Source organism: Canis lupus, chromosome 11 (genome assembly GCF_048164855.1).
Source record: "Canis lupus baileyi chromosome 11, mCanLup2.hap1, whole genome shotgun sequence".
Classification (NCBI taxonomy): domain Eukaryota; kingdom Metazoa; phylum Chordata; class Mammalia; order Carnivora; family Canidae; genus Canis; species Canis lupus.
This window is the reverse complement of record NC_132848.1, coordinates 53054094-53076526: the sequence shown is the minus strand read 5'-3', so window position 1 is coordinate 53076526 and position 22433 is coordinate 53054094. Positions and strand designations below refer to the sequence as shown.

Below are 22433 nucleotides of genomic sequence, written 5' to 3'. Positions count from 1 at the left end.
AATCCTTTTAAATTATTATTATTAGTTTTCCATAACACCACGAAGCGGCAGAATTAAATATTGTAAGTGCATTTTTCTGGTTTGTAACATAATGGAATTTTCAGTCATTTAAAAATAAAATGTCATCTCAGAAACAACATTCCAAAGGAAGAATGTGCAACTTTGGCTAGAGAGCCTTTGTGAGTTCATTTTACTGAGTTGAAAAATTTACTTTCCACTGCTTTATCTAGTTACTCTGTCAGATACACTGTTTTCAAATCCCCGTTGATAAGTCTGAATATATTAAAGATTCTCTCCCTCAAAAAAATACCATTAGGTGAGTGAAAAGGCAAGCCACAGAGTGGAAGAAGATGCTTACAACATATATATTCAATAAAGTCCTCTTAGTCTCTTATTCAATATATAAAGAGCTCTTACAAATCAATAAAGAGCGAGGCAATCAAAAAGAAAGATAGGCAAGAGACTTCGACAGGCATTTCACTAAAAAAGACATACAAACATCCATTAAATTTGAAAAGGGTGTTCAGTTTCATTAGCAATCAGGAGGAAGTGAAATTAAAACCACAGTGAGATACTATGCACACTCCCACAAACAGCTAAATTTAAAAGATTGAGAAGTGTTAGGATATGAAACAGGAGAAACTCTCATAAAATGCTAGTAGGGATATAAACTGGAAAAATCATTTAGGGTAAGATTTTGGTATTATTTATTCATCTGGAAAGATACATATTTATGATCTACCAATTTTACTCCTAGGTAGACTCTCAAAAAAAAAAAAAAGTGCACATGTATTCACCAAGAATATTCACGCCAGTTATTATTCATAAGAGCCAAAAAATATCTATCAACAGAATAGATAAGTGATTGTACATTCATATCATATTATGGGGTACTAAGCAGCAATTTAAAAAAACTGAACTATAGCTATAGCTAACTACTGGTGAATATCAAAATATAATCCAGAACAAAAGCCAGATCCTCCCCCCCAAAAATTGCATTGTATGACTTCAATTATACAATGTTCAAAAAATGGCAGAATTGAATTATAAGGTTCAAGGATATACGCTTGGATAATATAACTAGAAAGAAAAATAAGGAAGTGATAACCACAAAAATGAGAAACCTGCTTGGAAAGGGACATGAGATGGACTTTGGGGGTGTTGGCACTGTTGTTTCCGTTAACTTTGTGATAACTCCTCATACGGTATATTTTTGTATATTTTTGTTTTGTGTACTTTTTGCTATGAGTGTTACATTTCACAATAGCAAATGTTTTTGTTTTTTTTTAAATCTCAATTATCTCATGTGCTTGCCAGCAATAGTTCCCAATCTGTAAACAGTATACTTATGGGGAATCTTGTGAGTGAAGGTTACTTGCCTGGAATTATTGTAAATCTGCAAGTGCTATGATGATCATTAAATCATTTAAAAACTTAGTTGTTTTAGGATTTTCTTTTCAGTTGCAAGTATGACAAATCCAATTAAAACTAGCTTAGACCAGGGATTCCTGGGTGGCTCAGCGGTTTCTAGCCTGTCTTTGGCCCAGGGCGCGATCCTGGAGTCCCGGGATGGAGTCCCGGGATGGAGTCCCGGGTCGGACTCCCTGCATGGAGTCTGCTTCTCCCTCTGCCTGTGTCTCTGCCTCTCTCTCTCTCTCTCTCTGTGTGTGTGTGTGTGTGTGTGTCTATCATAAGTAAATAAAAATAAATCTTAAAAAAAAAAAAAAAAAAAAACTAGCTTAGACCCCGGGGGTAGAGGGGGAGTGGATTTATTAGAAAGGTAAGTAAATTGCTCACAGAACAACAGGAAAAAAAGAGGAGCACAGGATCTCAAGTACAACTTAGACCAGGAATCTGTTTTTGCAACTCTTACACTCAATATGTGCTCCTTCCTGCAGAGCTTCCTTTACTTCTTCGAGGTAGCAAAACAAAACAGCCCACTGGTCGGAGCCTCCCAACTCACAACTCTGCCTCCCAAGAGAAACTAGGTTTGCTTAGTTCCAGTTTGAAAAATCCTAGGGAAGGTCTCTGACAGCTTGGGTGAGATGCCCATCCTTGGATCCATAAGCTCTGACCTGAATTCTCAGTCACACAGGACAGATAGGTCAGCTGGGAAACCCCCTAGGCCCTGACCAAGGCTGGAGACTAGAGCATTCTTTTCCCAAATGAAGACTTCTATGGCAGATGCCACCAGGGTAGGCAAGGGGCACACCACTACAGAGGACAGTAAGGGCCAGAAAGCAACACTGGGACCCTCTGATGCAGACCGAAGGCACCCTGCCCCACTCTCAAGGGCATAGTGTACTCTCCATACACCCAGAAGACATCCTGGGAGGTGAGAGAGAGGGGCCAAAACTCAGAATAAATGAGCTTTTCCTGAAAGAAGGGACTACCGTAAACCTAAATAAAGAAAATAACAAAGCAACAGTCTTGACTGAAGAGACTGGGAAATTACTGACAAATTAGGCTAATTAGGCTTTTACCCTCCAATGGAGAGAAGATTGTGAGAAGACCAGATCTGCCATAGAGAAAGGAAAGGCTCCATTTTCTCTGCACATCTAAGCATATCTTGAGTCAATTATGGTCACATAACATGAGCAAGAAAAAGTTTTGGTTTGTGCAATTCATACTCCATCCTGAACAATAAAAGATCTGGCATAAAGCAAGACTTGGGGACTTTCTTATACATCATGAAAGGATAATGATGAAGAACAGAGCTGTTGGCCCTTATTTCAATGTTGATGAATAAACAATCATATATTAAATAAGGTGTCTTTAAAGAAAAACACCTCAAATAAAGTTATTGATTCATTGATGAAAATGTTGTGACCAGAGGCTTGTAGGAAGCTAGCCCTTTATTTTCTAACCCCATTAATTGCTAATTCAGTGTTTGTGGCAATTTTAGAACCTAACTATTGCCAAGTAATGGGAATCAAATGTAATGTATATAGATTGGGATCAATGTGGAACTTCCCTTGATCATACAGTAACCAGTTATGCCATGGGGTTGCTTAGGAGATATTGTCGATCTCTAGGTGCACATTACTTCGTGGTACAATAGAGTCATATGTTTTCCATCTTAGCATACACCTGAAAATCAAGAACACCTTTCAAGCTTCAAAGCTCTATGTTTTGAAATCATACATTCTACTTCACAATAACCTGCTGTATGTAGCGGCTCCTATAGTGACATTGGAAGACCTGCTAGGCCCACCTGCACCTCCCCATACAGGCCTTAAGATAACTAAGCAACAATTTTCTCTGGTCTAGTTTTACAATCCCCATAGCTGGTGACCACACCTGACTACTGAGATAATGGACAACAGAGTCTGCATGAATGGATATAAGGAAAGCACTAAAGAAGTCAACCTTTGGGTCTTTTGTTATAGCATATTGTCCTTATGTGATTTATATTTTTAATCCAGTGGGAAAATTCATTATCACTCTACAGGTACAATTAAAGAAGGGTTTGGGGGACGGGGAAGGAAAAAAAAAGAATTTTCCTCCACTTGATTTTTCTCTTGAACAGTTAGCTCCAAAGTTCAGGTTTTGTAATGAATGCTCAGTGAGGCAAAATCTGAACAGAATCTGATGATTTGCAACTTTGAGGAGCTCAGCTCTACTAAAAATAGGAATTCTGGACTTTGAAGTTTTGCAACTCCTTCCTTTGGCTGTGCCCTAAAGCTTTGCCTCCCTCAGTCACAGAGCAAGAAAGAAAAATGACAGATTAAGCACAGAACCCTGACGCAGCGTGTCCAAAGTCACATGGCAGACACTAGCAGAATCATAACTAGAGCCCAGGTCCTTTGCTCCTGCTGCAGGTTGTATTTTCTGTAAGTATGTGCCCATATGCAAAAAACCTTTGCTATTTAGCTTGAAGATCAGAAGGTGAATGAGTCCTAGATTAGGGGTGAGGATGCCAAAGGGTGTGTTATACACCTTGGCATTTGTTTTAACTTGTATCTTCCTGAAATTAAAGGTACTGCATTGGAGCTATTTAAAGGGAAGGGGCGGGGTTGGTCTAAGATTTCAGGGGTTTCTCATATAATCCAAGGGCAAAGTCTGGGGGCAAGGAGGTACAGGTAGGAAGCAGAAACAGAAACATGTTACTGCTTATGCCTTACCTTAACCCTGCTCCCCTGGCTCTTCACTTTATTGTTTTTCCCCCCTTAAGACTGGTTTTCTCTGTCTCTCTGTTTTATGCGAGGAAATGGTCACGAACAGCACCCAGATTTCTATAAATTAACCTATCACATCTTTTTTAAGTGTGTAACTTGTTGTTGTGGACAGTTTTGAAAACACACACAAAGAGAGAATAATCTAATGAGCTCCCATGTACCATCTAGCTTTGACAATGATCGACTCTGCCCTACAACTCCATCCATGTTGTCCCACCCCAGTTGATTAAGTTGAAACAAATCCCATACATCATAATATTTTTTAAAGATTTATTATTTATTTATTTATTTATTTATTTATTTATTTATTTGAGAGAGAGAAAGAGAGAGCATGAGCAGGAGGGGCAGAGGGAAGGAGAGAGAGACTCTCACGCAGAGCTGAACACAGGGCTTGATCTCAAGATGCTGAGATCAGGAGCTGAGCCAAAATCAAGAGGGAGAGGAGGAGGCAGGGAGCCCAGCAGGGAGCTGGATCCCTCAATCCTGGGACCCTAAGATCTTGACCTGAGCTGAAGGCAGACGCTTAACAGACTGAGACAGCCAGGTGCCCCTCATATTATAACTTTGTATTTACTCTTCTAGCAAGAGAATTTTCAAATTCAAATACATATCTTTTTAAAATTGAAGTATAGTTGACACAATGTTACATTAGTTTCAGGTGTACAACATCAGGATGCAGCAAGCCTATCCACCATGCTGTGCTTACCACAAGTGCAGCTACCATCTCCTGATGTCCCTTTTCTGGTCCTCTTGGCTGTAACAGTTTCTCAGACTTTCCTTGTTTTTGGTGACCCTTTTGAGGAGTACCAGTCAAGTATTTTGTAGAGTGTGCCTCAGTTGGGATTTGTCTAATGTTTTCTCATGTTTAGACTGGGGTTAGATTTTTGGAAAAAAGGGGATCCCTGGGTGGCGCAGCGGTTTGGCGCCTGCCTTTGGCTCAGGGCGCGATCCTGGAGACCCGGGATTGAATCCCACATCGGGCTCCCGGTGCATGGAGCCTGCTTCTCCCTCTGCCTATGTCTCTGCCTCTCTCTCTCTCTCTCTCTCTCTCTCTCTGTGACTATCATGAATAAATAAAATCTTTAAAAAAAAAAAAAGATTTTTGGAGAAAAGATCAAAGAGGTAAAGTGCCATTCTTAACATGTCATGTATCATAACAAGAGCAATACAAGCAACATGTCAATCTTGATCATCTTGATAATCTACTAGATGTTAATCTTGATAATATTGGACTGTGGTTTTAAAGAGTTTCATTTGCTTAAGCATGGAGTCTTTTCTTTCTCCATTCTTCTGCCTTTAAATTCTAATTTTGCTCTTTCTCTGGAGTGTTGGCCTATACAATGGCTATAAAAACAAAGGATGTATATTGAGGGACAATGGGTAATAAGACCAGAAATGGGAGGACATGTTACAGTGGTTTGTTTCTTTATTTTAAGTAAAATCTATGCCCAACATGGAGCTTGAACTCTTGACCTGAGATCAAGAGTCTCATGCTCCACCAATTGAGCCAGCCAGGTGCTCCATGTACTAACTTTTAAGTTTGGCCTTTTGGCAAGGGATGAGGGGAGATAGAGAGGTGGAGAGTAAAGACTTAATTCACATTTAAAAAATTTTTTTTAAAAAATTTTTTACTTATTTATTTGACAAAGAGAGAGAGCACAAGCAGGGGGAGTGGTAGGCAGAGGCAGAGAGACACATAGGCTCCCCATGAAGCAGGGAGCCTGATGTGGGACTTGATCCTGGGACCCTGGGATCATGACCTGAGCCAAAGGCAGATGCTCAACCAACTGAAGTACCCCTACTCTCACATTTTTGAAAGTCCACTCCTCAATTCTGCAGTATGGGCATCCTCAGTGTGTGTGTGTGTGTGTGTGTGTGTGTGTAGTAGAACATGCATAACAAAAAAATTACCATTTTAACTATTTTTTAGGCATACATTCAGTGGCAATAAGTACACTCATATTTTTGTGCAACCCTCATCACCACCCATCTCCAGAACTTTTTCATCTTTCCAAACTGAAACTCCATATTGTTAAGCCTTAACTCCATATTCCCCTGTCCCCCCAACCCTTGACAGCCACCAGCCTATTTTCTTTTTCTATGAATTTGACTAATCTAGTATCTCATACAAATGGAATTCTACAATCTTTGTCCTTTTGTGTCTGGCTTATTTTACTTAGCATATGATCTTCACATTTCAACCATGTGGTAGCATGTGTCAGAATCACATTCCATTTCGAGGCTGAATAATACAACCACATCTTACTTATCCATTCATGCATAAATAAACATTTTTAAAATAATAGCCACCCTAATGGGTATGAAGTAGTATCTCGTGTGGTTCTGATTTGCATTTTCCTAATGCCTATGATGTTGAACATCCTTTCATGTACTTATTGATATCCTCAATTTTTCAAGATGCTTTACCCTTCCCCATTGTTTATTTGCATACTGTACTGCAAATTTCACCATCTTATTCCTTGCCAGTGTCACACAGAGGATCAGAGTAAAGACGCAAGCCCTTGGACTCTGTAAGTGGCTGGTTAGGGACAGGTTTGTATTGCCTTTCTCTGCAGCTCTACAAATGGTTCCTATCAGCAGGCCACAGCTGAGGCAACCAATCTACCTAAAAATGGCCTCCAAACTGTCCTCCCTGACTCTAGGCTACTCTCCTTGTTGCCACAGATTGCTAGTTTCATACATTAGGAACAGTTTCCTATTTCCATAGGAAAACACCTGAATCCTTGGGCTTCATCCATCTTTCCCACATTCTACTTCACTGCTTGTGATTTTCAATCACTATCCCCAACACCCTTCCACCTGTGAGGGCACCCCTTCTGTTACTCTAAATGGCTTCTCTGTTCCCCACCATCTGGACACGTGCTTTGCAACATTAACTCCTTCCCTCTTTCTCAGTTACCTTTTTAAATCCTTCAGCATTTTTAAAAGCTGGACCATTATTGGCACTTCTTTTCTTTTTTTTTTTTTTTTTGAATAGGTATTTTATTTATTTGTACTTAAACCTATAAACCAACCAGACAAACTGGTACTATTATCATGATAAACTAAAATACAAAACATCTTCCTACAAATACCAGAATACCGAACAAATTAGGAGTTGTAGCAAAACAGCAGAGGGCAGAGGAAATCAATGAGGCACATTACAGTTTAACCCTTCACCATAACGAGGCTATTAACAAGTAAAGCCTGACAATCTCAGAAAATGAAAATAATCCTTCAGCACATCTTTGTATTTTTACTTCCTATTCTTGAGTGTTAGATTCTAGAGCCTAAAGATATCCAAATTAATATTATATCCAGTTATCTACAGCCAGAAACATCTTTCATCATGTTGCCCATAGCAGCCAATGTTACTAAAACCTCTTTGATTAGACTCCAATCACCCCCCCTCAATTGACCCAATAAGCATAATGAGATACAGAATGTCAAAATAGAGATACAGGACCCTAAAATACAAATCCTAGAAGAAGTAATACAGCCACTGCCCAAACTGAGATTGAATAATATACTCATGGTCACATATCTTCCAGGCTGTATGTTCACAGAGTAATTTGGGAATAAATCTATTATTTGCTGGGTACTGAAATACTTAGCGGTTTGCAGCCTTACACTATGGCTTTCCCCAGCAGTTTCTAAGATGAACTCCAAATAGCCAATAGAATTTTGCTGGAACTGGATCTGGAGCTACAGGAATTCCTCTTTACAATTGTGGAGCTGACTGCTCTAGGTGTGGAGGTCCCAGGTCTGATTGTTCCAGGAATGGTTCTCCAAGACTGGCTGTTCCAGATCTGGTTGCTCCATATTCGATGGTTTCCAGAAGTGTCCATCAGGTATCTCTGGTGATAGGAACAGAAGCCTGGCATTCTGTAGTTGCTGAGTTGTTTTGAGTCACACTATTGCTATTCTCTGGCCAGTTGTTGTTTGGCCACCTCTTACATTTCATTCCCTGGTTCTGGAACCAGGTCTTAACCTGCTCATAACTACGGTTCTGAATATTGGAATGTTCTTGCACCTATTGGAGACTGAGGTATTTCTGTCTCTGGAATCTATCATCGAGCGCATGTAGCTGGGTCTGAGAGAACACAGTTCTGATCTTCTGTTTCTTGCCCTGGGCTGCATCTTCCTTCTTCACTGCTTTCCTCTACAGAAGTGGGTAGTAGTTTTACTCTGGGACTGGTGGAAGAATTGGTGCTGTCCCGAATAAGCAGATCCATTGAGGAAGGAAGAGGAGGGATGGTCTCCATCACGTGGGGTGTCTCAGCAGATGACATTTGCAAGGATACATAATTTTCTTCAGGCCCATAAATCTCAGGCATTGGAGAAGAGTCCCTAGGACTGGATGCTTCAGGGCCAGGAGGGCATTGAGGGTGAGTGGGATCCATACTCATAATGCTAAGTTGAAAGTAGAGGGGGAAAAAAGAGTGAGATTGTAAGAAAGGCCCAGGTTTACGTATCATGTATCTAAGTGGAAGAGCTTAGAGAACATGAAGATCTCCAGATGTAAGAGTATCAGAAAGATGAGGGGGGAAGGTGCCTGGGTAGTTCAGTCAGTTAAGTGTCTGACTGTTGATGTCAGTTCAGGTGTTGATCTTGAGGTTGTAGTTCAAGCTCCATGTTTGGCTCTGTGCTGGGTCTGGAGCTGGACTTAAAAAAAAAAAAAAAAAGAGTATCAGAAAGATAGGCTGAAGTGGGTCACCACTGCAATACCAAAAGCCAACCAGCCCAATCCAGCCATAGGTCAGCATTTGTTTTCTTTATATTGTTACTACACCATGTATTAAGACATGTTCCCTCAAGTAAACTGCAAAACTCTAGGACGAGAACCAGATTTTATTTAGCCTTTTACACTGAGTGATGCCTGGGAATACACACACATCCAGGTCAGCCCCAGATGGGCTTGCAGCACCTGGAATGGCCTGGGGGACAGTCCATCCCCAGAAGGAAAACAGTCTCATCACACTCCCACAAACACAGAGCATTTCTTTACTTTCTCCATTGCGTTTCTCGCAGTTAGACTTTGTCCCGGATGGGTTTCCAGTTTTGCCCTCCCTCTCTGGGATGTCTTCCTCTCTTCTCCTTCCTCCAGTGTCCCTCTTCTATGTTTCCACACTTTCTCCTCTGCACCGCACTTGGTTCCATTACAGAAGCCCATCCTCCCAGGGCAGCACTCCATTCCATGAGCTCAGTGGAGTCTTTTGGCCTGTCAGAGTCTTCAGAGCAGAGCACATGTAAGGCCCTCTATTTTTTATTTTATTTAAGAAAAAAATTGCTAATGTTGACTGCATCCCAAAACATAACTTCAGTGCTTGTCAGGCTACCAAGTCTCTGTCTCTTTACTTTTGCTTGCCAAGAACTCCCCCTCTCCACCGATGGCACAGAAAAAATCCTGACTTGCCACATACATAGTACATATATTTATATAGCCCTGCATTTCAGGAAAAAAAGATTCTTTCCAAGCCAATCCATTAGCAGGACCCAAACCTCTCCAATATTTCCCATCTCCATCGCTGTCATCTCTTGTCTGGATGCCTGAAAAAGCCTCCCAGCTGGTCTCCCTGCTTCCATTCTTGCCCAATTACAATCTTTCCTCCACATAGCATCCAGAGTGATCTTTTTTCATGGGGCTTGAACCCCCGCTCCTGAGATCACGACCCAAGTTGAGATCAAGAGTCAGACACTGGGCAGCCTGGGTGGCTCAGCGGGTTAGAGTCCCGTGTCGGGCTCCCTGCTTGGAGCCTGCTTCTCCCTCTGCCTGTGTCTCTGTCTCTCTGTCTCTCTCTCTCTCTCTCGAATAAATAAATAAAATCTTTAAAAAAAATTCACTTAACTAAGTCATCCAGGCGCCCCCAAGAGTGATCTTTTAAAACATACCACTCTTCTTAAAATCCTCACAATTCCCAAGAACACATAGAACAAAATTAAGATTCTTTACCATGCTAATAACCCTTTATGTGATCTTGTCCCTGTGATCTCCTCACTTCATGTAGCAGTTATCCATTGCTGCATAACAAGATACCTCAAAACTTGGTGACCTAAAATAGTAACACTTTATTATTTCTCATGATTCTGTGGGGTTTTCTGCTGGTCTCTCTTAAGACCACTCACACAGCTGCAGTCATCTTGATGGTGCAGCAGCAGACAGAGGGTCCAAATGCTTCATTTACCTATCAGGCAGTTGGTGTTGGCTCTTGGCTGGGCTCCTCAGTGCTTCTCCTTGTGGCCTCTTAGTAAGCTTAGTGAGCTTCTCTGCAGCACAGAGAGGTTCCGAGAAAGTGATGGCAAAATCTAAAGGTTCCTTAAGGTCCAGGCTCTGGAATGTGTGCATTACTTCTGCCATATTCTATCGATCAAAACAAATCAGGATAACTGGGGGGCTCAGTTGGTTGAGTGTTCGACTTGTGATTTCAGCCCAGGTCATGATCTAATGGGTTGTGGGATTGAGCACCACATCAAGCCCCAGGGAGTCTACTTGAGATTCTCGTCCTCTCCCTCTACCCCTCCCCACTGCATTCTCTCTCTCTCTCTCTCTCTCAAATAAACAAATATTAAAAAAAAAAAAAGCAAGTTACAAAACAAGAGAAAATTCATGGAGTGAAGAAAGACACATCACCTTTTGAGGGAAGGAGCAGGACCGTTCATTACAAAAGGATGTGGACAAAGGGAAGCCTGATCCACTGGGGGCCAATATTAGAACAATCTCCTCATCTCCTATACTGCTCTCCTTTCTGTTTCTCAAACATATTAATCTTCAGAAACTTGGTACTTGTTTTTCTCCAGTGGCATGTCAGAATTTCTCTGTAGGAAGAAAGTAAGAGGACAGATGTTGTTGAGAGCGGGAACTGGATAGGAGACTTACCTAAAGTTGAGTTTGGACAGTGAACCCACTGTACTTATTTAGGATGGTTTGAATGTCCTAGATCCCAACCACACCATCTCCTCCTTGGTGCCACCGCTCATTATACTTGGCCAGCCTCTCTCAGATCTGGGAATGGCAGCCTCCTTCTCATCATTCAGGTCTTAGCCCACACATCACCACTTCAGAGATCTCTCTGACCATCTATTAAAATACCTCCTCTCACCTCTCTCTGCTCTATTGTTGCATTTTCTTTGTAACACTTACTGCTACCTGAAATTACTAGAGGCAAATCAGCAGCTTTTATGAAATCCACCTTGCATCTCACCTTCTAGGACTCCAAATACCTTCTCCAGCAGGCCTCCAGGAATGCGGTCTGCGGAGAACTAGCTGCAAATCTCTCTCCACATCCCTGCATGAGACAGAATAACACCTCCCAGAGATGTCCACATTCTAGTCTGTGGCACTTATGTATACATCAGGTCACATGGCAAAGGAGAATTAAGGCTGCTAATCAGCTAGCCAAAGAGAGAACCAGAGAGGTGGCAGTGTGACAAGGCATTGGCCCAATGCTACTGGCTTTGCAGATGGAGGAGGGAGGCCACAAACCAGGGAAAGCTGGTGGCCCCTAGAAGCTGGAGAAAGGAAAAAAGGGATTCTTCCTGGGGCCTCCACAAGGAACACAGCCCTGCCAACACATTGATTTTAGTTCAGTGAGACCTCTTCCTGACTTCTGACCTCCAGAACTGTGACATAATAAATTTGTGTTATTTTAAACCACTAAGTTTGGAGTAATTTGTTACACCAGTAAAAGGAGATGACAACCTCCATTGCCGAGATAAGGACGTAACTCATAATGCTACTCCTAGCTCCTTTCTTCTACTGAGTCCTGAGGCCATTGACCATCCTAGGCTCAGAGCATCATCCCAGTCACATTTTTCCAAGTCCCCAGGCATATATTTTATACTACAATGGCTACACTGCAGTATTGCAATGGGTAAAACAGTGGTTGGCTGGAGCAAACTCACACTAACTTGTCAGGGCCAACTTAAATTTTTAGAAATTGTGCAAGCCAGTTATTCAATACAGCCATTATTAAAAATTAAATTATAGGTCAGCCTGGGTGGCTCAGCAGTTTAGCGTCACCGTTAGCCCAGGGTGTGGTCCTGGAGACCCGGGATCCAGTCCCACATCAGGCTCCCTGCATGGAGCCTGCTTCTCTCTCTGCCTGTGTCTGTGCCTCATTCTCTCTCTCTGTGTGTGTCTCTCATGAATAAATAAAATCTTTAAAAAAATTAAATTATATAAACGTATAATTAAATAAGTTATATTATAAACATAAATACTTAAAACTCATCATTTTTTTATTTTGCTATATAAAAGTTAACCATTATCTGTGCTCTAAAGGCATTTACTTTTAGTGTATCTCTGTGATGCAGTTACTATATAATGGTGTGTTATGCATAGGTTTATAATTCTGCATTTAGTGGCATGATGTTGGTAGCTGTACCTGGCCATGATGAGAGTATTTACAGTTTATGATGGGGAAAAAAGCAAATACTACTTAATCTGGGCTTTCCCCCAGTGCTACGTTGGCCACCTGTGTATAGGGGCAGGTGACATCTGATTGTGGAGTGCTGCCTGTTACTGCAGTGTGTTCTTATGTGTCTCGTAACAAAGGCCGTGAACACCTGTACAAGGCAAGTCCCAGGAACCGCTGATGCAAAATTCATCTGCGAGACCCCTTGAGGCCTCACAGGGTCTGAGTCTAATTCATCTTTGCTTTCCTGAAGGAGTGAGTGTTCAATAATTGTCAACTGAACAAAGAGATGAATCCGTGGTTTTTTTCAGAGTTAAAAAGTGATACATAGGGCACCTGGGTGGCTCATCTGGTTAAGCATCGGACTCTTGTTTTTGCCTCAGATCATGATCTCAGGGTCCTGCAGTCAGCCCTACATAGGGCTGGGTACTCCATGCTCTGCGGGAAGTCTGCTGGACATTCTCCCTCTCCCTCTGCCCCTCCCTTGCTCACACTCTTTCTCTCTCAAATAAATAAGTCTTAAAAAACAAAAAAGTGAAACCTAACCTGAATAGAGCCCGTGGGTTGCACAATGACTAGTACTCTTTACTCTGTAACTATTTAATTATTATGAAATTAATTAAATGTCATTATTAGTTCATTAACTTAATTCAATAGGAAATGTTCCATCAATGTTAGTAACTATTATCATTACAATTATTATTCTTTTTAAAGATTTATTTATTTTAGAGAGACAGAGTGTGTACGCGCATGAGTGGGGGGAGGGACGGGGGAGGGAGGAGAGAGAGAATCCTTCAGCAGAGTGTGGCTCGATTCCAGAACCCTGAGATCATGACCTGAGCAGAAATTCAGAGTCCACAGCTTAAGTGACTGAGCTGCCCACAGGCCCCAACAATTGTTACTCTTTAGCTCACAGTCTCTCCAGGTCCATTGCCAGGTCAGTGTTCCTCTATCTCATGCACGGTTTTCTTCAAGCGAAGCAAGGGAATTCTTATGCTTTGAGGAACACTTGATTAGGAGAGCTTTTCTTGTCAGAACCTTTTTAAGTTTCTAACAATCAATAAGCCAAACTAAAAATTTTCACTAGCACATTATAGACAAATAGCGAAGTATTTTTCTTTCCTGTCCTACACAACAGTGAAGGAAAATTGTTAAGGAAAGTTTCCTTTTTACAGAAGAATCCCATGTGATAAATGTGGAGGGTTGATAGAATTTTTAAACACATTAACATTTTGCAATCCCTAACAAAAATTCAAGGCAAAGATGATTAAAAACAATTAGATACGGGATTGATGGGGGACGTTTACACTGGGGGGGATCATCAGGCTGCCCCCCGCTGGATCTACTGATCAGTCTTAGTGTCTTAATTGGGAGTGACATAATCGTGTCACTTATGTACCTTCTAATGAGTTGTAGGATGGAGTACACGACATCACTTCTGAAGCATTCTTGCTGAAGGATTTAAACTGAATCCCATCCAGGTTTTTTTTTAAAGACTTTATTTATTTATTTATTCATTCATTCATTCATTCATTCATTCATTCGAGACACACAGAGAGAGGCAGAGACACAGGCAGAGGGAGAAGCAGGCTCCATGCAGGGAGCCCGACGTGGAACTCGATCCCAGGCCTCCAGGATCAGGCCCTGGGCTGATCAGGCAGCGCTAAACTGCTGAGCCACTGGGGCTGCCCTCATCCAGATTTTTATTTTTTTATTTTTTTTTATTTTTTTTTTTTTTAAAGATTTTTTTTAAATTTTTATTTATTCATGATAGTCACACAGAGAGAGAGAGAGAGAGGCAGAGACATAGGCAGAGGGAGAAACAGGCTCCACGCACCGGGAGCCCGACATGGGATTCGATCCCGGGTCTCCAGGATCGCGCCCTGGGCCAAAGGCAAGCGCCAAACCGCTGCGCCACCCAGGGATCCCCCTCATCCAGATTTTTAGATCAAACTTCTAGTTTATAGGCAACCCAGGGGTAGAGGGACAAGGTACGGAACACCTCAGGGAAGCTGCTGGACGTAGGCAGGATGCAGAACAGTCAGACGACCAGAAAGTGGTAAAGCAGGGTGTGCTCAGGAGAAGAGACTCGGGATTTCCTTACTAAATGAAACATACACATTCACTGTGGCAAGTTATTCTACTCCGGGGTACTTCCCCAGGAGAAATGAAAACATATGCCCACAAAAAGATCAATACAAAAATATCCATAGCAAGGGCAGCCCAGGTGGCTCAGTGGTTTAGTGCTGCCTTCAGCCCAGGGCCTGATCCTGGAGACCTGAGATCGAGTCCCACGTCAGGCTCCCTGTGAGGAGCCTGCTTCTCCCTCTGCCTGGGTCTCTGCCTCTCTCTCTCTCTCTCTCTCTCTCTCTCTCTCTCTGTCTCTCATGAATAAATAAATAAAATCTTAAAAAAAAAATATCCATAGCAGCTTTTTTCACAGTAGCCCACACTGGAAAGTACTCCAATGTCCAGCGGCAGGACTGTGCACAAGCAAACTGTGGTACACGTGTAAGATAGAATGTAACTCACAATAACAGAGACCTTTAACAACAGGGACGAACGTTGAAAATATTATGCTGAGCGCAAGTAGCTACATAAAACAAGAAAGAGGCAAAACTCACCCATGCTGAGAGAGGTCAGAGCAGTGGTTGGGGGCGAAGGGAGAGTTGTCTGTGAAAGCATAGGGGGAAACTTTCTGGGGTGATGGAAACATTATCTATCTTGATAAGGATATGGGCTACCAGGTGTATGCATTTATCCAAACTCTCCGACCTATATGCTTAATACCAGTGCATTTCTCTCTGTGTAAAGATAAGTTAATTAAGACGGAAGGAGGGAGGGAGCTTGAGAGAAGGAGAGAAAGTAAGAGAGAGGGAGAACCAAACAACCAAATGTGGTGCGTGGACTTCTTGGATTCACAAACTGTTGCAAAAAGAGAGTTTTATATTCGAGGAGACTTAAATGTGGACTGTATGGGCGTGTAGATGACTCCAAGGGATTATGAATTTTTAGATGTGAAAATGGCATGTGTTTATGTAAGAAAATGCCCAGTTTTTAGAAATGCATCCTGAAATATTTAGGGTACAGTAACATGATGTCTAGGCTATAATATTTAAGGGGGGAAAGCAACTAAAAAACCTTAATGGGATATAAAAAGGGACCGTGCCAAAATCCTGATAGCTCTGGAACCTAGGCAGTGAGTATATGTGGATTCACTGTACTATTTTTGTACATATTTGAAATTTCTTGTAGTAAAAAAAAAAAGGTAAAAAAAAGAACTGTTCTAATTAAACAGAGAATATAATACCCACAGTGTGAAAGAGAGTATATGAAATCTCTCAAGTTATGTTCTCTTTTCTTATCAAACCAGAGATCAATTTTCCTTCTTTTCTGTCTTGGCAGATTTTTTGCTTTGATTAAAATTCACATTTTCCAAAGATCACAACTATAAAAGGATTATATTAATCACACTTATTTCATATTTGAACCAATCAATAGTTATTGAGAAATAATAGTAATATGACCTCCAGATAACGTTCCAAAAGCAGCACCTACGCCCACTTAACTTTCCTACCCGGGGAAGGAAGGAGTCACTTGGCTCACGATTCTTCCTGCCTAGTATGATCGCATATCACCACCAGGAGGCGCGTCCTCACCGAATTTAGGAAAGATAAAATCAGTCCAACAGTCTGAGTAGCTGGTAACCAGTCCTCTGGCGCGCCCATAACCAGAGTTTCTAATTGTTTAGGCACGTCTCTGGTGACCTCATCCCACTACACTTGAGTCTTTTTGAGGAAACAATTAGCCTGTTTGAACAGAACAGGTAAGGCAAATTAGTAACTGGAAAATTACTAAGTCCTTCTACAGGACGTGTTGGGACATCCTGTGGTCCCTTGAGGCTTCCAGTTAGGGTGTGGACCTTTCTTCTTCACTTGATGTTTGGGAGAGGAGAGAATCATGCCTCTCAGCTCGGTGCAGCCCCTTTGTTGACCTGGGGAGACTAGGCAGCCAGAGCAGAAATGGAGCTGGCCTTCATGGACAAGGCTTCGCTGGCACAGACAAGCCTTCCTCCTCACCCCTCCCTGGTTCTCAGCACCCTGGGAGGCCACTGACAGGCAGCTTTCAGAAGCCTCTGTGTGGGGAAGATCCCAGGCTGGGACCTGCTTTAAACTGCCTTGTGCTCTACAAACCCAGGGAGCTGATTGTCCTGGGCCCTCAGCTCTGTCTGGCCATTTGCTGAAAGACCAGTGGGTTCTAGGCCACTTTGCTACAATTTGGAATCTAAAAAGTAAAAGAAAGCCCCAAACTCATAGAAAAAGAGATCAGACTTATGGTTAACTGGTGGGGGTGGGGAGACAGGTATTTGGAGAAGGTGGTTAAAAGGCACAAACTTATAGTTATAAGATAAATAAGTACCAAGGATATAATGTATGACACAATGATTATGGCTAACACTGTTACATATGTTTGGAAGTAGTTAAAAGAGTAAATCCTAAGAGTTCTCATCACAAGAAAAAACATACAAACATCTAAAACTTTTTTTTATCTATGAGATGATAAATTTTAACTAATTGGGTGATCATTTCATAAGATGTGTAAGTCAAGTCATTATGCTGTACATCTTAAACTTATTCACTGCTGTATGTCAAGTATATCTCAATAAAACGGAAAGAAAAAGAAGAAAAGGACCCAAGGAAAGTGGCACCAGAGTGAAGAATGTGTGTGGGGACAAGGAACTATCCTGAAGCCCCCGGATCACACCACTGAGGCAGCTGTCTTCTTTCCCTGTACTTAAAGCTGACCCTACTTAGCCTGGGATCAAAAATCAGAGGTTTGTTTATTTTTTATTTTTTATTTATGATAGGCACACAGTGAGAGAGAGAGAGAGAGGCAGAGACACAGGCAGAGGGAGAAGCAGGCTCCATGCACCGGGAGCCTGACGTGGGATTCGATCCCAGGTCTCCAGGATCGCACCCTGGGCCAAAGGCAGGCGCTAAACCGCTGTGCCACCCAGGGATCCCAAAAATCAGAGGTTTGAAAGGTGAGAGAAACAGCCGGGGAGAGGGAGAGTGTGAAGAGCAGAATAGAAAGAAATCATAACCCCGTCTACTCAGAGCTCAGAGCACAGAAGACTCCCTTCTGACCCCGCACTCAGTGCTGCTCCATGATCGCTCCCCATCCATCCTTCCCTGCCTCAGGCCTTCCCAGCAGCACCATCACGGGGGGGGGGGGGGGGCCTCCAGATGAGAAGATGAATCTGTGTGAGGATCGTGTTCTGCCTACCATTCATGTGTACACGCATGTGCTCAGTTAACAGCTTGCAGTGGGGGTCGCGTGTAGGCAGAGGTGCTGGAGGTGCCATCCAGTGGGGGAGGCAGTCCTAAGAGAATCATCATGATATCGCAGAAGCACTTCAGAGCTGCAGGTATAATGTGGAGGAAAAGAATCAGGACAAATTATGGATGGAGAGAAGGAGAGCACAAAGCTTAGGGAAGGTTTATTAGAGAGGAGGTAGGCGTTTGGAGATTCGGTCAGTCAGTCAGCCAAGAGATGCTTACTGAGGGCCTTCTGGGAGCCGGGCACTGGATCACATCCATGGAGAAAAGAGTCCAATGCCTGCCCTCGTGGAGAGGGCATTCGGAGTGGGGAGGGGGGCCCAGACTATAAATAATAAACAGAAGCAATAAGTAAATTCTATAGTAGTTAGAATGCTGTGGGGGGAAGTAGAACAGCTAAGGTCGGGGTTGGCATTTATGGTGAAGAAGTCAGGTAAGCCTCATTGAGGAGGTGACATTTGAGCAAGGACTTCCAGGAAGAGAAGGAATACGCAGGCCCTGGGGTGCTGGCATGTGTGAGGAAGGGGAGGGAGGCCAGTGTGGCTGGAGCGAAGGAGTAGGAGACAAGGTCAGACCTCAGAGGCCTTGCAGGCCATCATGACAACTTTAGCTCTTACCCTGAGGAAAAGAAAAAAAAAAGAAGCAGCAGCAGCAGCAGCCCTGTTTTTTTGTTTGTTTGTTTTGTTTTGTTTTGCTTTTTTAGCATTTGCCAATTTCTGTGGTGTAAATACACCACGCCAATTCTAAGCTACTGACGTGACACCACCAAACACAGAGAGCATGCGCAGGAGTGCCTCTCAGCCCACTCTTGCTTTGGATGGTTTTGTGCAGGGTATGACATGATCTGACTTCCGTGTTAAGAAGGTCACTCTAGCTGCTGTGTTGAGAGCGGGCTATGAGTGGGTGGGAGGGCAAGGACAGGAGTCAGGGGGCCATTTAGGAAGTTAGCGTCATGATCGATGTGAGGGACAGTCTCAGAGATTAGCCATAGTGGAGACAGTAAGTCCTAGGCAGATTCTGGGAGTATTCTTTTTTTTTGGGGGGGGCAGTGGTATTCTGAAGTAGATATACCAAAATTTACCTGGATTCCTTGGCAGACTGGATATGGGGTGTGAGAAAAAGAAAGCAATACATGATGCTCTGAGGTTTAGTGGAAGATTTGGGGGGCGATGCAAGGAAAGCCATTCCAGGCATAGGGAACAGCACCTGAAAGCCATGTATTTGAGAATAAGAAACAAGGTCATGTGGCAGTGAGCCAGTTATGAGTCAGTTATGACCTTCTGGCCAGGTGCATGGTGGAGAGGAGACAGGATCCAGGCTGTGGCAGTGGAGACCCACTAATGGGGCTTTAGCAGAGAAGTATGTGAGTAGGTTCATGGTATTAAAAAATAGCTGGAGAAGCTGGAGGCAGTGAGACCAGTTAGGAAGCTGTATCACTGGTCCAGGAGACACCGTGGGAGTCTCATCAGAACAGTGGTGGTGAAACTAAAGGGAAGACAAAGAGGTGAGTCTGAGGGTCATGACACCAGTTCCAAGGCTAACCTTGAACACACGTGAATCATGATTACAGTGGGCACTCCGTACATGTTCACTTAATAATAATCAGCTAATTGGTATGTCTTATCCATACAGAGCTTCTCCCATCCTCCCACTTATTTCCCAAGTTAATGTCTTTTCCAGAGGACAAATACATTTTATTATATAAAAATATGGTTTGGGCACCTGGATGGCCCAGTGGTTGAGCGTCTACCTCTGGCTCAGGTTGTGATCCTGGCATCCTGGGATCGAGTCCCACATCAGGCTCCCCGCTGGGAGCCTGCTTCTCCCTCAGCCTGTGTCTCTGCCTCTCTCTATATATATATATCTCTCATGAATAAGTAAATAAAATCTTTAAAAAATATATGGTTCAAATGCTCATGTGCTTGTGAAGGATCTGAAAGTGTTCTCACTCTTAGTCTAGGGGGTGTTTGCACAGGTGTACTCATTGAAAGGTTCTTCAAGCTGTACAATGCACATTTGTGCACCTCACTGGATATATGTATATACCTATTGATTGGCCATCTTGACTCGCTTTACCATGTCAATGACAGAACACAGACCCCCTTCCTTAGACCGAGCCCTCATTTCCAGGTGGGAGAAGAAGCCATTAGTTTTGGGCTAGAACAGACAGAGGGAAGGGTAGTAGACAGAACATGAACAACCTGTCAACTTTACCCACTAGTTTGCTATTGAAAATTCACGTGGCTGGGGTTATCTGTAACATCCAAACCTTTCAACTTAAGTAACACCTTAAAGTGTATGTGATGTGAGGAACCCTGTGTTGGTGGCTGGCCTACAACACAAGATTCAGGGAACCCAAATTTATCTCTTATCAAAGTGATGCGGGACCATCCCAAGACACCATTTTTTATAACACCATAAGCCTCTGTCATCAGCCTCGTGGTCCACCTGTCCCAGAGAAAATGGACTTTTTTGGTCCTTCACATTGCCTCCCACCCCACCGGGTGGCTTCACTTCTCCTCCAAGGCAGAGCACATGTGCACCTCTTCCACAGAGATTTCAGCACAGCATTTGTAGCCACAGACCCATAAACTGCTCCAGATGGATCATGAAGTCCAAACCCCACCTACACCGCAAAATCCAGCTGTTACTTACTCAAGTGCAGTCTTGGATTGTTCCTTACACTTACTAGGTTTGTGTTCCCAGTTATCCTGGAAGTGTGAGTTCAGGAGCTGACCTAGCCAGGGCTGGATTCCTGGGGGCATGAAGGGATAGTTTCTCATCTTAGATACTGATCCCCACCCCAAAAAGCAAAGAATAGATGACTGCCTTTCATGCTCTCATTCTGAGGAGAGTATTCATTCATCTCCACCAGTTGGTCTGTCTGTAAAAGAACCAGAAGAGAGAATGTGTGTGCATGCACACGCACATATGTGCCTGTGTGTAGCTGTGTCGGTTTTGAGGCTATAAACATATTAATAACTATAATTTACTAGATGCCCATTGGGCACCAATAACTTGATACTCTCATTGAATCCTCACAACAGCTCAGTGAGGAAAATGTTGTTATGGATTTGCTGATTAAAAAATCTGTTACAGGCTAGTTGTGGGAATGACATATGAGACTTCATTTTCTCTTTGGAGATGTTTGACGATTTTTATAGCTAGGCCATATTTTTTTTACACTTAATTACTTTTTTAAAAGTTTTATTTATTTAACTAATCTCTATACCCAACATGGGGCTGGAACTCACAATCCCAAGATCAAGAGTCGCTCCTCTACTTTATCACTTTCATGAGATTACACTGGCTGTAATTCAGACTAAGTTATTTGTGATGATCAAGCTTAATAAGACAAATACTAATGCATTTCTGCATTTAAACATTTTTAATGAATGGTGATATTATTCGTGAATAACTCTACACCAAATGATTTTACTAAAATTTTATAATTTCATAAAATTATTTGGTCTCATGTGTAATTGCTAGATCATGAAAAAGAAGTTTTGAGCAAAAGACAAAATAATGAAAGTAATAATGTCTGTTACGAATGGGTATTCAGGGTGCTTTGGCAACTGGTCCTCAACTTTCCCTCAACAATAGAGATCATCAAATGCCTCAGTTGCTATCCCAGTACTCAGGGAAGTAGAGAATCACCCAGGGTCACAAGAGTTCAGTCTCTTGATTCTCTTTGTCTACCACTTGTGGGAATAAATGCAGCTGTCTCTGTCCTCAGTGTGGGCGTGAGCTGGGGCCTGGGCTCCTTGCTGTTCAGGTTGGAAATCCCCAGGAAACAGTCATCACAGAAGCAGCACTAAGCCAGGAGCAAAACGAGGATGAATCTTTCTAAAGAAATGCTATTCCAGAGTTCACACTGGGAGTATTGCTGACTGGCCCTCACTTGCTTTCTGGACCTGAGCACATTTCACAACAAAGGGTTTTCTGGGGATGAAGATTCCAAAAAGTAACTCGAAAAGAAGCCTGACAGTCACGGGATGGTCATCAGGTGAATGCCTCACTTAACCACATCCTCAGAAATAATGACACCTTCGCCCCTGTTTGGTTTCTGTCGTCCTGGCAACAGCCCTCTCTAACCAGTGCCTATCCCGGCACCTCTGAGAGAAGACCAGCCAAGGGCTGGCTCGGGAAGTTGGACCAAGGTATCTCCCAGTCTGAAGTGCCTTGAGATTTATCTGGGGAGAAGGTAAAGATTTAACCCCCTGCCCAACAAGGATTGTCCTTATTTGTTTCACACCCCTCTGGGTGGGGGCGGGGGGGTACTGGGGTGTCAAGGAAGTAGGCCATGCCCCTGCCACCCCCTGCCCAGGAAAGGAGTGACGGAATTTTAAGGGGGATTTGTAGTTCCTCAGTTGTTTCACAGATGAGGAAACACACACAGAGCGGTTAAGTTACCTGCCCAAAGTCACAGAGCTGCTGGCTGTCGTCTGCTCCAGCGACCTGCCCCGGAAGATCCGCCACCTGCCGGTTTGCACAGGGCCCCC

General features: G+C 42.9%; 1 pseudogene; it reads right to left on the bottom strand.

Annotated features, from left to right (window-relative positions):
* Nucleotides 1-5391: 5391 nt before the first annotated feature.
* Nucleotides 5392-22433, bottom strand: LOC140642297 (homeobox protein NANOG pseudogene; annotated as a pseudogene).